Source organism: Dermacentor albipictus, chromosome 5 (assembly GCF_038994185.2).
Source record: "Dermacentor albipictus isolate Rhodes 1998 colony chromosome 5, USDA_Dalb.pri_finalv2, whole genome shotgun sequence".
NCBI lineage: Eukaryota > Metazoa > Arthropoda > Arachnida > Ixodida > Ixodidae > Dermacentor > Dermacentor albipictus.
In genome coordinates, this window is record NC_091825.1 from 110,793,011 (window position 1) to 110,812,602 (window position 19,592).

Consider the following 19,592-nt stretch of genomic DNA (forward strand, 5'->3'; position numbering starts at 1 on the left):
CGTTTCCCTACCTTTACCGCAGCAAGCACATGCATCTTCTTCCTTCTTATATCTTGTTTTATAGGTGCGTGTTCTGAGGCATCCTGATCTCACTTTGAAAAGCAATGAGCTTCCCTTTGAGTTATCATAAACTGTTCCTTTCCTCATTTCGTTTTTTCCTCTTAAGTAGTTACTCATGGCAGGTTTCGTTTTCATTGCCGCCACCCACGGGATTATTTCAGCCTCTTTGATTTTCCGCTCGACGTTCTGTTTCTGTGTTCACCCTACGGGCCGCATACTTGCTGGTAAGCTTCCTAGTTCTTTTCCTCCACTGTGAATCAATTAAGAAAGCGGATGGCAGCGTCGCCCATCGACAGAAATAATCACTGCTCTTCATCGACGCTCCACGGGGATTCTTGAGCAGCGTAACGTCTTCTGCAGTCGCGAGGCAGCGCTGTGGTAAATTCAGTGTAGTGTAGGAAGAGTTTCGAGTTGAGGAACATTTGATAATATGAGGCTTATTGCTTCGACAATCATTCAAGTTTCTTTCTGTGGCAGATCACACATGCACCCCATTTCCAACGAACCATATTTACTTCGCAATTCTTTTGTGCAGACTGTATTACGCAGAAGTGTTTACCTGTATGTTGGAGCGTTCATTTCTTTTCCTGCCTTCTTTTGTTATTCCCTGTTTCTTTGTTGACGGCGCAAGGAAACATCGCACCTCAACGCTTACGGTGTTGCTCTATCCTACTAAAATGCAACATTGTCGCTGAACAGAGACTGCCGCTTGTAGCTGGTTTATCGACAGTCTTCTTTTTCTTCTTGGGATTCGAAAAGTGTGGCGGAATTGGCACAAATGAAAATGAAGGGCGTCGGAAGCAACGTCAGGAGCCGAATCCACAAAGACTTTCTTCCCTAAGTGCTTTTAAATATTGACCGGGGTACCCTCGTCAGTAACGTGTCTCGTAGCGCGATTGGCTGGAATTCGCTGTAAACTAAGAAGACTGAAGGGGGAAAAAAAAGCATCTCAAGCATCAAGAATCTGCGGAAGCATTTCAGAACATTTACACTCCGACCGTTTATTCAACTATATGTTATTGACGAGGCGACAGGCGCAAGAACAGCATCGATTCCTTCAGGCAATAAAATTGCGTCACGCGCAGCGGTGTAACTTGCAGATGATGAACGTTCCAACGTAAAATAAGAGATGCGGGCGGCAAGATGTGTGTGTTAAGGCATGAAGGGTTGAGACAAGAGCAGCAACAAAGGGAAGAAACAAAATTCGTGGTTCTCCAAAGCAGATCGTTCGCATGCCTTAGCGAATGTGTTAATGAGCAAGGAGCGTACCATGTCACCATACCTGTAAGCGTGACGACCAGCTATAGCTATTGCTGATACACTATGTTGCAATTTGAGCCTATATGCCCTATTCTATTAACACTTTTTTTTCTTTCCTGTCGGAGTATCTATCGTGCAGCTGAGTGTGATGAACGGCTGCTCCCTGTTTCTCAATTTGTTTTCTCCCTGAGTGGAGAAAAGCCAGTATAGAGTGCGGAAGTGAAGGGGACGAGAGTATATGTGTTTGTGTGTGTGTGTGAGGGGGGGGGGGGATGGGAGGGGCTGTTAGCGCGAGCTAAATACATTAACCGCACGTACTGACGGTTAACGATAAACGCGCGTTTGTTTCTGCCAGCAGCTTTCGTCCGGCTGCTCGGTGAGGCGTGTCCAGTCACGAGAGACCATTGGAAACGCTGGGCCATTAGCCGAACGTGACGGCCGAGGGATTGCCGTGCTTTTCTTTCCAGCTGGACTCGCGTTTTCCTATTCGGCCAGCCAATTCATTCGCCCCGAAGAACTCGTGATCGCGGCACACAGAAACACGGACAGCCACCAGCCAGCCCCCTCCCCCTCCTCCCAAGTTACCGTTCCCACGGCACCTAACTTCCTTTAATCGCTACATGTGGGTGCGCGCACGCGTGTGTTACGCGAGAGTTAAACCTTCACGATGAGTAATTTTTTAATTACACGTTGAATGTTTTTAATTATTCAGCCCTTTCTTCGAGTCGACTCGAGTGTAGATAAACATCACAGTGCGTGATCTCCTTCGGCGAATAGCTATCAAAGGTTCATTACACGGTTTCCGGGATCTGCGCGTGCGTGCGTAACCGATATTACCCGTTTGGGATAGGGCCAGTGAACTGCAAGTCTTGTGGTAGTGCACACGATCGAAGTATATTTAGATTGAACCGGAGCGGCTGCCAGCAAAGTTGCTCGCCAGAACTTTCACGCTGGTTTACTGGCATTGAAAACGATATACTTGACAAATGTATGCGGAAAAGCAAAGCGACAATGGTGGATTCATATTGCATATACTATAGCATATTGGAGCACTGAGCCCCCAGCCGCATGCACACGAGTTGTCAACACTGCGACACCCGTTAGGTTTAAATTGAGTAATGTTATGTTTGACTCAATTATTGTGTACTATTTGTGTGTGGAGCATCACAGAACTTTCCCGTCAAAGGAAATTTCACATGGTTGGACGGAAATCATCTGTTCACAGCGTGTGACCCCCTCAGCACCGACAAGGAAAAGAGAGAGAGAAAAAAAAAAGCCCAGGTGCTTTGTCACGACAGATGTGATATAACGTGTATGAAGCCGTTGAACTAGCACCGGCCATAATACAGGCAATGTCCCAATGGTATAATAATTACTGATGACGCCTCCGGATAGCGTAATTGACCTGCCATAAGGACACACATTATAGGGTGACTACATCTTTCTTTTACATTCATTTCAATAAAATAAAATAAATAAAGACATGCGTCCAATAGATGCGTGCACATATATCTCGGGCTACCTTGTCTTCTACTAAGGCTGTGACGCATGTCACCGCGCTACTGCAGCGGTGATCTGGTGGGAGGCCACGGAAGGCAGTTAAACCAAATTTCATGAAAGCGACATGTGCGATCTATTTTGTCGAATGAGAAAAATTACCGTATATAATACAAGTAAGGTGAACTTTATCGTTTGACTTGTAAATACGTAAGCTTTAGTATACATTTCGCTACTCCTTTTTTTTTCCTTCTTATCTCTTTACATTTATCTTCTGTTTCACCCCGCTCTGGGCAGCAAACCGGATTTTAGAACGAAAGCTCAACTCCTCGAGGTAAAACTCACAGGGTCAATCTCGGCGCGCGTTTGACCTTCAGCCGTCGGGGTGCAAGTGTGAAGTTGTGACATCACATCACGTGATCCGCTGCAAAGTGGCGACGCAGCTGCACTCGCTAGAGCCTCGCCACTGTATACCACGTGACTAGGCGAAGGTTCAACAGCAGCTTCGCCGGTGCAAGGACGCTTAGTCTCGCCATGGATAAAGCACGCGCCGGTGCGAGCGCCTGAACTCTTCGCCGCAGGAGCGAAGCTGAGTCTGAGCACCCTGCCGATGTAGCTCGTCAGGAAGAAGCACAGAACCACTGTGCAATAAGATATTCAAATAAGCAAAACCGTGCCTGATTATGCTTAACAGAGCTTTCACTCGTATAACCTTTCAAGCCACGTTGAACTCCAGCCACTTTTTTTTCCTTCCGAGGTGCATTCTGAATCTATATGCAGCACCTAGCTCAATTAACTATGTTAACATAGCGTCTCACCCGTTGCCTTTCGCCACAAATGGACTCACTGGGCTCAGTGGACTCAAGATATGCTGTAAATGCATATCGGTGGAGATGGTTTATCCAAATTACGCTCTTCTCCAACAGTTCTTATGTCTGGCCTGGTAACGATGCTCTTGTGCCGTAAATTATGCTTCAATTCTGGCCGCTTATAATATGCAGCTTACAAAGAACAGCCAGTAAACGGAGACTTCACTTCTCGGCTTTCGGATAATGTCAAAGTGGAGCCGGTTAACCACTCTGTGTTTCCTTTGTTTATCTCTCTCTCTCTCTTGACGCCCATTCTCAGTGCATTAAGTTATAGATAACGTAGTGTGCAAGCGAAGCCCATACCCTCTCAAAGGAATCCTAGCAGTAAGCTGGATAGTCATGGTTCGGACGGGCTATCGTGTATAAAGTGGGCAACGCATTACTTAAGATCATCTCGCGACGGCAACGCCCAGTTCGAGGTAATATACACGCCGGTGTGCCCCGCTTCGGAAGCGTTTAATCGGCTCCTCCCAGGCACCTGCCTCGCCGTGGAGCGAGCTAGGGGATAGATTCGGGCTAGCTGCGGGACCCGAAGCGTTCGTTCGCAGATGAGGCGTGTAATGGGTCAGAGGGCACAGCGGCTCGTGCGAAGAGCGGCGACCCAGCCGTGTAAACGCGCCCGGCAATCGTGACGCGGTCGTGAGCAACGCCCGGCATTTAGCGGCCGCCCTATCTTTATCCTGATTGGCGCAGCAGAGAAGCCGAAAGGGGGCGCCACACGGCACGCGTCTTCGGTGACCCTCTGAATCCAATAGACCAGCATGGAAGACACCAGCGAATCTGTACACATTCAGGCTAATACCGTGAAAGTCAGTGGAAGAATGAAGAAAACGATTGATTGATTGATTGACTGATTGATTGATTGATTGATTGATTGATTGATTGATTGATTGATTGATTGATTGATTGATTGATTGATTGTGTTCAACTTCCCAGCGCAACGAAGAAGCTACAAGAGTCGCCACGTTAGTGCTCCGGATTGCTTTTGACCACCTGGCCTTCGGTACATGAGCATCTCAAAGTACCACCCTCTTGGAAAGTGTAGTGGAATCGAAACAGCAAATTTGCGCTCAGCAGCTGAACATCGAAGCCGGAAAGTCGTGACGGTCACCATCAAAGAAGTTATTCGAGTGTGTTAATGCATGCAGGAGTAAAACTTCGTACCGTAACTTAAGCACTACCGGAGCCCAGAAATTTGTGAAGCCACATGAGTACGGGCAAATTTCCAAGCATTCGCGACACACACACACACACACACACACACACACACACACACACACACACACACACACACACGCACACATGCACACACACGCACGCACACAAATTAATGTTCAGTCGAAGGCAGCGTACGAGTATGTACGATAACTGTAACACCTTTGCAGCAATGTTACTATAAAAGTTAACTCATTCTGTCGACTTTCATGCCGCAGTCCCGCTAAAACAAAATTCGAAATCCGGCAGAATATGGTGACTATAAAGCACGGTTTCACTGCCAAATGAAGCCTGTGGAATTCGTTGTGAAATTCGCCCTACTTACACCACACAGTAGGCTAGAAGAGCTTTAGCCGAGGCCGATATATTCGCCCCATACACTACCTTTCACTTTTGCCTATTTCTAAACAACTAATAGACAAAAAACAAACTCATTTTTAAGGCACGCAACCCAATATTATCAGGAAGATGCCAGAGGATCACTGCAGCGGAATAAAGGAAAGTCAGGACAAGATGCAGAGACGAGAACTCCCAAGGTGCATTTCATATATACAGGCCCCACCTAGCTCTGATACCCTATGAGCAGAAGAGATGCCGGCACGTTTCCATGTTGCGAATTAAGGAGAAATGTGGCTCCTGCACTTTTGCTGCGGTAGTGAGTTAAGTCGATGGAGCTGTCGGAATTAACATAGTGTGTCGATCGCCCATTGCTTTTGATGGCAAATGAATTTATCGCACTCAAATGGACCCAATTGACTCAACACATGTCATAAATACATGCCAGTGGGGCTTGTTTATTCAAATCACGCTCTTCTTCGGCACTCATTAGTTGTCGTCTGGCAAAGAAACCCGTGTTTTGCAAACGAATATTCGATGAGCTTACACTAGCTAGTAAGTAGAAAGCCTTCACGTGACTTTTTAGCACGGCATTAGTAACTTGGTCCCTGGTCTCTGCCTTAAGGCTCTTCTGCTCGTCTGAACATCATGGCTTCTCCCAAACCGGAAATTTTAAATGAAAGCTGCAAAACCCTGCAAAACTGAACATGTCAAAGACGTGCTTCCAACAGTAATGAGAACGTCAAACATACGGACGTGACCAAATGCACCAAGCCTGACTCGGTACGCCAGATAACGTTCCATTAGCGGCTAGCTCTTGCTCGTTAATTATACGCTTCCGCAGGCACCGCGCTAAATGTAAGCGATAATGGCTGGCCGAAGTTTGAGGCCTTTCGAAGTGCGCCGCTACACAGATTTTGAACAACCAAATTCGGCGGCTAACGCGGTCGCACGCGATAGTAACGAACGCGTATGTTCGAGCGATTGATAAAGCCATTAGAATTCTGCAAAAAGGTCGACAAATTCCTGCGGGAACCCTCGGCATAAAAAGTGAATTGAAAAACGCTAATCTTCACGCTTTCTTAAGCCGCTATATTACGATGAGGCTAAACATTCCTTGATACCATGAGGTTGCGTGCTGGACACGCCACTCGTTCTTAAACCATGTTATCCACTTTAATTAACTGCAGCACTTGCCATGTTACGTACGTCAAAAGTACTTCTCCAAAATATCTACAGTTCGCCCTGTCATGCGTTGGCAAACTCTCTCTGCAAACTTTCAAAGCATATCGTTTATCTACTCCTACGGCTGCCCCAGCTATACCACTGTATATATAAAATCAACGCAACGCCTTTACTCCTAATCTCAAGCACCGAGTAACGTTAAAAGCAATGTCTCTTTTTCTTTTACAAAATCTCAAGTTGTACTTTACGAAAGTTCTTTTCCTAAATGATCTCAATAGAAGTTGCGTATACGAACGGTATTTCGAGACTTGCCTCTCGCCATTACCTCTTGCGCAAGAGCCGTTCACGTATCGCTGGCGTACGCTCGCCGGAGCTAATCATCCCTGCCGCAGACCGATAAGTCAATGGGCCGACCGAGAAGCGCTCTTGGCTATACGCGAAGTTTCGTCACCTTCGGCTCAGAATTCGCTTGCGCCGGCAGCGACGCGCCCTGTGTGCGGCGCCGTATACGAGCGAAGCCGACGTCCAGGGCACACGCGAAGTGCGCGGGCCGAAAGGCCCCCGCCCCCCCCCCCCCCCCCCCCTCACGAACGACGAGAGCTTCATTTAATGACTCGCGCCAACCGGCTTGTCCTCCTTTGTGTCGTTATCGGCGTGCCACGGCGCATCGTACGCGGGACGTATACGCAGCTACGCGGCAAGCTCGTTTGCGCTGACCCGAGGTCCGAGCCCGGGATACATTCCGACTCGGACCCCTCCCTAGTCGCTTACGTCGCCGATGGCGAGACAACCGCTAACAGCAACACCGGCCAGCAACAACAGTCGCGGCAGCAGTTATATGTATAGCGAGGCCTGCTGTTATCGCGACAATCAAGCCGCGGCTGCAGCGCTTGTGCTGCAATGGGGTTGGACCAGGGGTCCGGATCGTTTCCTAATGGAGTCATAAACACGCGCGCAAGGAAGAAGGTTGGATACCGCTAGAGATGTTCCCGCCAAACGAACGGCAAAGACCCGGAAAGCGAAAACGTACACATAGTAATCGCAGAGAAAGTGCGCTCATTGTTGGGTAGGAAATAGGTGTCGCTGTTTTCTCACCATTCGGCCCTAACCTATAGAGCCAGTGTCCGTCGCGGTCTCCGCTAGATTGCTTTTTCCCGAGGCTGTGTCTGTGGCGGGTAGCGCCATTCGAGGTTCGTTCGCCGAATGTTCTTGCGCATATTCGGCACGCGGCCAACTAAATTAGACGCGGAGCTGTACGTGGAGGACGGCTTTTGCTTCTCTCGTCGGAGGAGGCGGCCGCGACTCTGTATACAGTGACCCGCTCCTCAGGTGGGGAGGCCTTATTACGGGTATCGTAGTAGAACAGTGACATTCCAGATCGTGATACCAATAATACAAAGAAACGTCATTATGTACCAGGTATACTCCTCTTTACATGCTACGAAGTATCTTGATATACTATAGTTAAAACTTTCCCTCACAGGACTTCCCTGAATTGTGTTACGACACCCAACCGGTGCCACCAGTATTACGAACTTGTACCGCTGCACCACGATTACGGCTTTGTGGTCCCGTAGCGCTCGTCACCCGTTTCGTGACAGAGCGTTGGTAGCGAAGACTCCGAGCCTGGCGTCGATGAGAATAACAAAAGGGACTTTATACATTATATACAGGTTATCATACAGGACATGAACGGGTCGGCACTGGGGCCGAGTGCTCACAACAAACGCGACTGTTCTCGCACGACGACGTCCGGCGAAAACGCGTGACACATCTCACCCCAGTCGGGAGCGACACTGTCTCCCGGTGGGTCGGTGGATCCTGTTTTTCAGGCAGCGCGTCGCTGCTTTTATAATCCCCGAGGAACCATTGTCACTCAAACGGCCCAATACAAAGTCAGCACACGACGGTCGTCCGAGGGGTCCAACCAGCGACCGCGCTGGCCACCCGGTTCAAAGTTCGCGCGCGCGGAGATCTCCATGCAAGAGGAGGTGCGGCGCCGGGCTGTCTGGCACACGCTGACACGTCCAAACACGCTGCTCGCCGAGGCTTCTCCCGCAGCAGGACACCGCTGCCTGACGGCTCAGCATCTTGACTTGTGAAGGGAGAATTAGGGCGCTCGCAGGATAGATTCTGCATCTTGCAGATTCGGAATCCGGGCTTGTGGTAATGGCACAACAATTGCCAGAATTAGTGCGAGCCACAGTACCATGATATGTGAGGTTTGCACATCAATCCGGAAGCTCTAAGAACCCGCGCACAACCCTCGCGCTTTTCTTATTTCAGGGTTTCACGGACGTGATAGCAGTAACACAGCTGTGTGCTGTAACACAAATATTATATACGACACAAGATTGCGCGGCACGTTTTCTTTGGAACCACTCGTGAAGGAGCTCTTCTCATTCGACGTAAGAAGCAAGACGAAAGCTAAAAGAGATGCAAAGATGCAGGTCGGTGCCGTCGAAATATCACAGGAGCTTCGCAAACATGAAATATGATGTTTTCTGAGTTTGAAAACAAACGCACGGGAAAAAAAATAATTTACAAAAGAAAAGGTCATTATATGCAAAACGGGTGCTATATATACGCTCGCAGATGCAGCCCGTCGAGCACCGTGAAAAATCATGGGGGTTCTCAAGGAAACAGGGCTTCCTTGCCACGTGGAGGAGGAAACTTCCGGGGAATCGTGAGGAAAGAAATTGCCCCGTGCGTACACATGACGCGCTGCAACTTCCGTTTGCTTCTCACTCAATCGTTGAACTAACAGAGAAGGAAAGAAACAGAAAAAGACATTATCGTAGTTTAAAACGCGAAAGGTCTGCGGAACCTTCCGTAGGTCTTTCCTTACTTTGCCATCAGAACATGATTAACGGCCTGCCGATATACGAAGAGCGTCTTTTAGGGTGAGAACGTATCACTAAAAAATACAAGCGCAATGCTTCCTCCCCACGCTGCCTCTTTATGCTCAAAAGACGAAGAAAAAAGAAAAAGGACAGGAATAAGCGAAAAATCGCATGGCATGAGACATATACACTGTCCACTGAGAAAGCAGCATCCCTTTGCTGAGCAGCTACAATGAATTGAGAGAGAGAGAGAGAGTCAAAAGGGAGAGGCAGGGAGGTTAACCACGCTGGGCCTGGTCTGCACTGAGGAATGGGAAAAGGGGATCGAAAGAGAAAGAATAGACGTTTCTTTTGTCACACTCAGCTATAGGGAGCCTTCATGCAAACCTACACTGTTCGCATAAAGTTTCCCTACACTTGGCCAGGCAGCAATGCCGCAACGTTGAATGCGGAAACGACCTCAGTAATGAGTATCTGTACAGAAGAAACATTATTTCCACCTTTTATTTTCTGCTGTCTATCTCTCTGAATCGCGTAAGCATTCGGTGGCCATGCCGACTTGAAAGAGAAAACAGTCATTGCTGGCAATCCCTGGTCGCCACATGCGTTAAGGAGAGGTATTTAGATATGGATGAAAATGTGCTAAATTGAATTGACTATAGCCTAGTGGAAAACAAGCAAAAAAGAAATATATTTGTGACGGTTCAGTCACATCAGATAATGCATCAGATAATGCCTCGAGTCCTATATTATTAGAAAGCCTTCCATGTACATCCTTTCAAAGCATAGTCCACGTTCTACCACGTAGGTGAAATTACCAACCGCTAATCATCATACACAGGTGCTTAACTACTGCGTGTTCTTACGACCATAAAGAGAAAGTTGACCTTGACGAACTGCCACAGTTCGGGAGGCCACCGCTTTCCTATTCATGCAGGTAGCTTATTTGTTTGTCCGATATTATTTTTCGTCCATCTTAAGGACAGCAGTACCGCAGTCGCAAAAGGTAATTGATCTACCGCTTCCATAATTCTCATATCCCGCAAAAGAGAGCAGGAAAGCACAGAATAAATACTTTAACTGCAAGGATAACTGCTAGTTTTCAGGGCTATCCTGCAACGCGTAATTCTTGATGCTCTCGACAGCGAGAATACTTACACTTTTACGTAACGTAATAATGTACAGCGGGATTCCACCACCCCTGGAGCGCGGGCATCCTTTCGATGCACTCGAAAAATATGCGACCTGAAAATCACCTGGCGGGAGGATCGAGTGTCATTTCTCTGCTCATATCCGTTTCAATTAATCGACGCGTGTTGATCGTGAAATGTCGAGCTGCGGTTCACCGATAATACTTCCCTCTGTTTGACGTCGTCTCAAGACCATAGAATGTCTTTTTTTTTTCTGTTTCATCGCCCTTCGATTCTCCTGCCCGGATTTTCGTACGGCCTACGGTTCCCCAAGGCACGCGAACAAACGGAAGACACACTGACGAGTGCTGTGTGTCCAAAATCTCCTGTTGAGCTGTACAGTTCAACCAAATTCAATATGACTGAAAACCCAGCCCCCATCACCATTCAAAGCAGGAGGCAGAAGGCCTGTGACAATGATGCTACTAGTTGTCATTTAATTATGTGGATGAGTTATGGCAACAGATTATATATATATATATATATATATATATATATATATATATATATATATATATATATATATATATATATATATATATGTACTCGTCCCTGCGATTTTTTGGTACGAAAATTTGGAATGACATACCCTGCCTCATTAAAAAAGCGTCCATACAATGTAGTGTCACTAAATCATGACTTGAAACACGCATACAAATTTACAGTCACTTTAGATTGCACCTTGCGTTCACAGTCACGGTATGGATGCAAATCTAGCACTTGTGAGTTAATAATCCATATGACAATAAAACCAATCATGCCACACTATATCTCGGAATAAAACTGCGCCTTTTCTTCCTCGTTCTCTCTCTCTTATCCATAATTACCTCTCCGTCGGTGTAGGATAGCAAACTGGAATTATGTAGTCAGGCCAGCATGCAAAAAACACAGACAAGGAAAGTACACGTAAACCGTCCGATTTTACCTGTCCCTTCTTGTCCTGTGTTCCTTTTTTTTTTGTGCGTTGCCCTGACTATACTTACAAATGAACCAACTAGCCCAAACCAAGGTGGTATTCCAGTAAACCGAACTGGCGATCATTCCTGCAGTCTGTCGCGTGGCATAATGTGGAAATGAAATTGCATTCGTTCTTGGAGGCCCATTTCATGCAGCGACACATGCAGTACAATGTGATTAGTAGTGGCCAACATAAAGGATTTCGCATAAAGCCAACGCTTCGACAACGGGAACTGCCGAAATGCTGGAAACGCCCAGAGCACATTCATTGTTTGACTACCGCTGACGCCATCATGTCTCCACCTTGCTCTTACATATGGCTCTGATTCTGATGGATTGTAGAACCTACAGAGAGATACGTTCATTACGTACAACGAAGTTACAAAACATTACTACATGGGAAGGAGGGAGTTTGCACCCTCTCACTATAGGCTAAACAGAGCATAAGCCGTTACACTTAGGCAATTACAAACACAGTCTTTTTATTCACCTGCACAAATGGAGGAATGGTAAGACATTGCAGACATGAATATTATGTGCAAAGCATGCAATAAGGAGATATGCACTCTTGAACATATGCTCTGGGAGTGTGGGTCGCTCGGCCCTGGCATTTGCCGGAATCGGTTTTTAGGAATGATTAGATTCCACGATCATATCCCTCAATTCCGGGCTGTCCAGTACGCACGTGATAGGGCTAGGAGGATTGACCTCCCGGGCCAAACATGGGACTAGCCAGGCAGGTGTCAACACCTTTTACAAGACCAAAATAAAGGTTTTTCCTCCTCCTCCTCCTCCTCCTCCTCCTCCTCCTTGCTGTGGTCCTCTTTCATGTTTGTAACGTAAAAATCCCCTGAGCTGGCTATTCACGGACTCCTTCTTGGCTATTCTTCTCCTTCCGCTCTCATTCTTTCCACCTCTCACGCGTTCTATACATGCCCCGTTCACTCTTTCCCGCAGCGCGGAGTAGCCTCCTATAGAGTTCTGCATTGGTTACCGTGCACACTCAGCCTTTCACTTCTTCCACATTTTATCTCTGTCTCACGATCTGAACACCAACAAGAGACAACTGCAGGACAAAAGAGTCCCCCTGAAAACACCAATTACGCTCCTCGCGGATAAGAACGGCAATAAGGCGCTAGGCACGGGGACAAGTTATTCGCCGACCATCCTAAATCCTCCGATTTCCACACCGCGTAAGGTGATGCTCTCGAGTTCTGTCCACGTTTTGTTCTCTCTCTCTCTATCTCTCCCCTTTTCTTCCGTGATCAAGTGTGCGATAAATGAGTGCCCGTCCATCTTCGAGCTTAGGAAATTACCTCCATATATTCTTCCAAGGCGGCTCTGCCGCAATTCTCACGAAACTTCTCCGGTCCAGGCAGGAGCGCACCGTAGATAGAAATTGGAAGTGCGAAGCTCTCTCTCTCCCCCTCTCTCTCTCTCTCGCTGAGAAAGAGAGATAGACCTCAACTCCGTCTCCAGCCGCTCAGGCTCCCACTGCGCTGTAGATTTACGTAGATCTGGGTGGGTCCCGTGTTGAATGCGTATAACGTGTGATGAATTTGCGCGTACTGCGTTGCTCTTTTGCTTCTTTTATTTAGTGTTGGAGTCGTCCTCGCGCGAGGTGAGTAATGATTAGCGCGAAGCATGCAGCCAAGAAAGCTCGAGTGAGCCCCTTTTTAATCATGCGGGAATGTACTACGCGAAGTGCGAAATTTCGCACTCATCGTTGAGCGCTATCAACGTAATACTAAAAAAAGTTGATACAGTTCTTGTTGAATATTTTTCAAAGCAGATTCACAAGTGGCAACTTTTCTTGAGAAAGCCCTCACTTGGCAGTTGCAAATTAGTTTTTACGAAATTTAGCAGGCGTGTTCAAGACCAAATGTAAAGGAATCTAAAAACTAAAGGTAGATATACTCTGTTACTGCTGCAGCTAACACTGCGTTCTGCTCGGCCTTGAGCACCATTTTCACGACAGGCAGTCCTAACTCAAACTGGTCTTTACGTGATAAGCAGAGCGCGAAATGCTATCTTGCGAATAGCTTTTAACGACATTCCCGAACGCAAAGAAATACCGCACAAGTACCTCAGATTGATCTATCAGTTATCAAATATACATTACTCCTTCGGATGTCTCAGCAACAGAATTGACTCTCGAGCGAGCGTGTTGACGTAAGGAATATTTACAGAGAGCGCCTGTTCACCCGAACAGTTATACGCCATGGGCACTTCAGTAGGGCTTAGCCATTCAAGAAGGCTCGTATCAGCAACAAAAAAAATGCATACGTATATCATTGCAGGGACAGCGAGATAGAGAGGCCCTTCCCGCTAGTGTATACCTTGGTGATATATCGCTAAGCAAAAAAAAAAGATTGTTTTTTTGATTCTCGGTATTGGGTACAACGTTCGACCAAGTTGCAGATAGACCAACTGAAGCGTGACAACAGAGCCAAAAAAAAGATCACGAAAAGTTCTAGCGGGTTGAAATGAAACGACCAGATATAAGCTCAACCATATCTAAAACGCCAGCAGCGCAGCTGGCCTCGGGCAACTGCGACGAGGCACTGGAAACTCCGCAACATCTCCTCTCGCGTTCGTACACGCGAAGCCGTCCGAAAAAAGCGTGCGACCGTGTCTCGTGGCACAAACTCGTCACGCACGCATCGCAACGCAGCGATGCGAGCGGCTCTCCAGGAGAGGAGGGGAACTCGGGCGTCCTTTTTTTCACGCCAGCGCTTCCGGCGCCGCCGCTTCGTACAGCGAAACAGCGCGCAGCTTGCGTCAACGCTTCGAGCTAGAAACGATAAGCGCCTTCTTCCTTCGGCGTCGACGGCGACAAACAGCGCGTATACGAACGGTCGTCCTGGCGGCGCGGAAAATCGGCACGACGACTCCGCGCCCGCCCGCCTGCCTGCGCATCGAGTTAGTCGCTCGACGAAGACGACGCGGTTTGCGCTTGCGCCGCCACTTTGTTTTATTTGCGAACGACAAGACGAAGCGCGACGCGCGAAGCCGCAGAGGGAATCGTGAGAGGCGAGGAGGCTTCGCAAAGAAATCGTGAGATGCGCGGAGGGTGGTGTGTGTGTGTACATACGCGGCGTGTCGTCGGCGGCGACTTGTTCCTGCTTCCGCTGTCACGAAAAGGCGCCCGCGCGCTTCCTTCTTCGCGGCGTTCGTCAACGTCGCCGTTGATAATAACGTTGCCCGCCCGCGCCCGTACGACACGTTTCTGCAATGTATACATTCAGCAGTTCGGGGAACGTCTATTCGCAACAAGAACGGGCGCACACGCGAAGTCGCCGGAGCTATAGCTCAGTGCCAGATTTCTAGACGGACTGCCCATTCGCATAATCGAAGTTCTCTCACATTTGCACCGTATATACAGAAGCGTTTGGAAGGCAAAGCGAGATGATAGTTGAATAACTTCTCTCTCGTCATTTACACTTGTTGGAAAAGTACGGAAAGGAGGAAGGTCCTTTAATGGAATCCGCGGAGGATTTCTTTCACATGCTTATAAGGGCTCATTCAAATGGCTAGAATCATGAATGACATGATTAGGAATACGATGAACGCATGCACGTGGCAAGCATACGCACTGTAGACGCGGTGGCGCCGACATTCGATAAGGTAACATGTCAGGATTGGGGGCTCAATCCCGTCGCTCGTGGTCCTTTGTCAAGATTGGAGTCCGGCATGAATTCGAAGGTAGCTGCAGCCCATGCCATCGTCCAACTTATCCAAGCTGAGGACGTTGATGAAGGGAAGAACTGCTTCTCATCGAGAACGAGGAATATGGGTTTATTTACAGTATTTAAATCAGTCTAACATGACTGCTTGAGAAAAAGAGGGTCAGTCCAACATGACTGCACGAGAGAAGTGTATCAGTCTAACATGACTGTTCAAGAGAAGTGTGTCCCGCATTTGCACCACAGCAGTTTTTATACACTCGTTCCTCCCGCGATACAAGGTGACGCGAACGTTCGTTTACTCATTGTCAACTTGCCGCCGCCCCGCAGAACAGTTTACGCACACAAAGCACACACATTCCGATGTCCGGCGCCGACGTCCGAGGGGCGCCGTTCCGGGAAACTCGGAGCCAATGGTGGGTAGCTCGTTCTCGTTGTCCTGCGTCCCGGAAGGCGTGTGGGAAGCAACAAAAAACGGCTTTCCCGCGGTAGCTTGCTCACGCGTAGCAGATGAGGTACGCGCTGGAGAGCTCCGGCACCATAGTTCGCCCGTCGAACTCGTTTCGTCACAACGGCGATGGGGTTGGAGGAATGCCGGCGGTTTTCAGCACAAAGCCCGCTTCATCGAACGCATCCTAGGTGCAGCGACGGAGAGCGGGGGATTCGTGTCTTGTTCCCCGGTCGTAACTGGGTGGCAATTTTGCAGTGCAGCTCGCCATTCTTAACAGACTGCAAAATTTTAAAAATATTTCTTTTGCGATATAGTTTCGAGCATCCCGCATCCTGCGCTCTCTTCCTGAAGTTCGTGTAACCTACAACGCCTTTACTGAAGTCGAAAAGAACTCTCGTCAAAACCGACCTGCCAAATAAATATAATTATGCCGATCCAAGAGAGAGAGATGAAGAGGAAAGGCAGGGAGGTTAACCAGATATTAGTCTCCGGTTTGCTGCCCTACACCGCGAGTTGGAAGATAGGGGTTAGAAAGAGGACAGAGAGAAAAGGGTTTAAAAAGAGAGAAAGAAAAACACACACACGAAGGACGTTTCAGTTGGACACGTTCGCAAAGGCCGGTAGATCGCAAGAAGCGCAGCAGCAGTTGTACGGCCTCCTTCTGTATCGTTAGGTCCTATCGATGGTGCAGAATTCCTTCTTCCACTAGTGGTCGGTCGTCCAGCTGGTTGGGTTCATGGCGAAGGGATTCCCTCTGTGGACTGGACTGCGGGCAGTATGCAGATCCAATGCCCACGTTGGAGTCTATCTGAAGGGATGGTTTGGCGAAGCGGTTAAAAAAATGCTACACAACTAACAGCGATCACTATCACTACTATCACTACTATCACTAGTCAGCTGTGGTCAGAATACAGGGTGTATGTTAGCCCGTTTGCATTACATGCATTCCGAGCACATAAACGCTCTCTCTCTCTCTCTCTCTCTCTCTATATATATATATATATATATATATATATATATATATATACACTCAAATAAGTCAGGCGAGAACTGACGACTGACTCCAAACCGCAGGGAAGAGAGAAAGATAGTTTCGCTTTAAAAACGTCGTTACGAAACAGCGCAGCTGTTTAGTTTCAATACAGCGTCAAGCCCGGGAGCGCTGGAGCGGAGCAGGAACTCGCTCTTGAAACTCAGACGCCCGGAGCAGAGGAACGACTACTTCGGGCGACAGAGCGTTCGATGGCTTCGTTGCTTCGTTGGACAGAAAACTTTCTCAAGCGGACAGGCGGAACGCAAGAAAGATTTTGCGGTTCGGATTGTACACACAACTCGTCTGTGCCATTGGGCGCAAGGCATGACAACGTCAACAGCCGAGGCGATGCGTGCAGTGGGCGAGTTTCTTTCTTTCTCTCTCTCTCTCTTTTCTTTTCTTTTTTTTTTTTTTTTTGCTGTCGCAATGTACAAACGGAGTTCGAAGACCGCGCCTCATGGTTCAAAGAAAATCTTTATAAGCGCCGGTTTGCCGGACGACGCCAGTGTATAAACAACGTTTTTTTTTTTTTTTTCGTAGGCGAAGTTTATGCAGGCAGTTTGTGTTTGTCAAGAGCTGTGGCGATGGAACGGAGATGGGTGGCGCGGAGGATGTGGTTGGGGCGCAGCAGTCAGGATTGGGGTTTATACAGAGGAAGTCACAGGAAATGAAACAGGTCGTGCAGGAAGAATAAGCAGGCCAGACTTTCCAAAAGTACACAGTACTAAAAAGGGGAGCAGCCGTAGGCTGAGTTGCGCACGACCGGGCGGATACAGCTCATCGCGCGTAGGCGCGCGCAATATTCTTTGCGAAAGTTAAAGTTTGTGTTTAACTGCACTGCAGGACGTGTGCTTCGCATCCGCAAAGCGCCTTTCGAGCGATGACACACCCCCGCGCGCAGCCTGCAGCTGAAGTATAGTTCAGAGTGTTGAAGAGGTTTTCCAAACTTGGGAACAAGAAAATGTGCGGCGGCCTTTCTTGACCAACATCACCGCCCCTGCGGTAGTTTCAGTTCAGTTTATAAATAAGTTCAGTTTGGGAATTCCCGTTTACGAACAACGCATTTACAAAGAACGTATCAGGCCTACCAATGGAACCAAATTTCTGCCGCGGCATGAATTGAGGCGTCGTGGGCCAATTCACCAAATTAAAGAAAAGGGAAAAAAATCTGAAAGTTTCTTTCAGCGATGCCTAAGTTAATAAAGAGTTACCGTGTGGCAAGCTCCATTTCGCTACTGAGGTATATAATTATTATTTGTTTTGAAAATACGTATACATTTGACACGAAAGGGAGAGCGAGGCGCAGGCTGGCAACTGCCACTAGAAGGGGCACAACGCCTGCCGACTCTTCAGAAAGGAGGAGACAAGAACATAGAAATACAACATCTCAAGGAGGAAGTACACGACCCCCAGCGGTCTAAGAGCAGTCGAACTGGACTGAAGCGCATAGATCATATTTCGAAGCATCCGAACAACGGAATGCGAAAGTCGCCTCTACGATTACAAACTGTAAAAAAAGAGAAACGAGTTGTAAGTGCATTTCGGCATTTGCTTGCGGTTCATAAATCGTTATAAATGATCGGCGAAATCCAGGCATCGCGATACGGCGAATAGTCGCAGCAGATCGGCATACTGTGGGATTAAAACTATGGCCTCCGAGATCCGTTCGCGCAAGCGTGCGCCACTCGGTCCCGGAGGCCACGATCGAACGTTGCACCTCCCCCCGGAATGTTTTCTTCTGTTGCATTATCGGCACGCCCGCGTGCGAGTTTTACAACGAATGCGCAATCACGCAATCTCGCGACTCCGCCGCGACGGGGCCGAAGCGCACGCAACATGGGTCGCCTCGCCGCAACCAGCACCCATGTGTTCTCCAAGACCAGCTTTGTCGGGGGGCCCGAACACGATACCGAAGCATACGGGAGACGACAGACGAAAACCAACGAAAATTGGCGGGAAGGAGGCGGAGGGGGGGGGGGGGGGGGGAGGGTCAAGACGCTTTCTGCGCCTCAGACCAGACTGTGCTCGCTACGCCCAAAGCCGAGGCGAGCGCAAACTGTAAACGCATCTGTGGGCGCGTGCTGCAGCATAGATGCCAGTCACTTCCTTCACCAGACCCAGCCAAACACGCGCGCCGCACCCGTGCCGCTCCGATGCGACCCCTACCGAAGGGATAATAAACTGCTCGCTTCCCGAAGCCCAAAGTTTATCCAAACATGTTCGTTGCCGTCCAGATGAGTCGGCCTAGGAGAAAGGGTCTGCTTTGAAGGAACGGGTGTGGCGCCGTCGAACTCGGCGGAACGACGCGGCGAAGACAACGGAAGCAAGCGAAAGAGTGGGGTAAAATAATAAAGAAACATGGCAGAGCCGACGGCAGGCCACAGAAAATCACCTCTCCCACTGGCCTCCTCGCGCCCAGCCCTTGAGTCAGAGCTATATAACTGGCCTCTCCTTAAGGTCCGGGCTCGGAGGAACGCGGCCGAACGCCAACCAGATTTCGCGAGCGGACGAGAGATCGGTGACCACGACGTCTATGTTTGCGTTCCCTCGAGGCCCCGCGATCATCGCCGATGCCCGGCGGGTCAGCCGGTCAGAGAGCCTCTGGTGCTGCGATATAGCACAAAACAAGTGCGCGCAATAATCTCTTTCCCTTGCTCTCTAGCACGAGTTGTCAGGTCAAGTTAACCTTGTGCTTTGCTAAAGACAGCAGTGACACGTGAACTGGCATGGCTAGATTGCATGACTAGACTAGAAGTTCGAAGCGCGGAGGCGTAAAAGGAAAGGGGCGTGCATTCAGCGTGCCACTTTTGAAAGTTTTTGGGACTCCCTGTGGAAACGAGGAGGGCCATTATAGACAGACTGTGAAATTGAAGATAAAAGTCGGACGGCTCGTATGTTGGCTGCGCCACGAGCGGTTGCTTCGCCGAGTTTTGTGCGAATATGCCTAAAATTCGTCCTTCTATTCTCCAAAGCTTGGAACCACGATCATCATCATCATCATCATCATCAT

The 19,592-nt window shown here is 48.6% G+C and overlaps 1 protein-coding gene across 2 annotated transcripts in view; it reads right to left on the minus strand.

Annotated features, from left to right (window-relative positions):
- The window catches only part of LOC135920245 (protein eva-1 homolog C-like), a 671,604-nt gene that overhangs the window by 131,203 nt on the left and 520,809 nt on the right, over positions 1-19,592 (minus strand). The gene's annotated exons all lie outside the window — the stretch shown is intronic.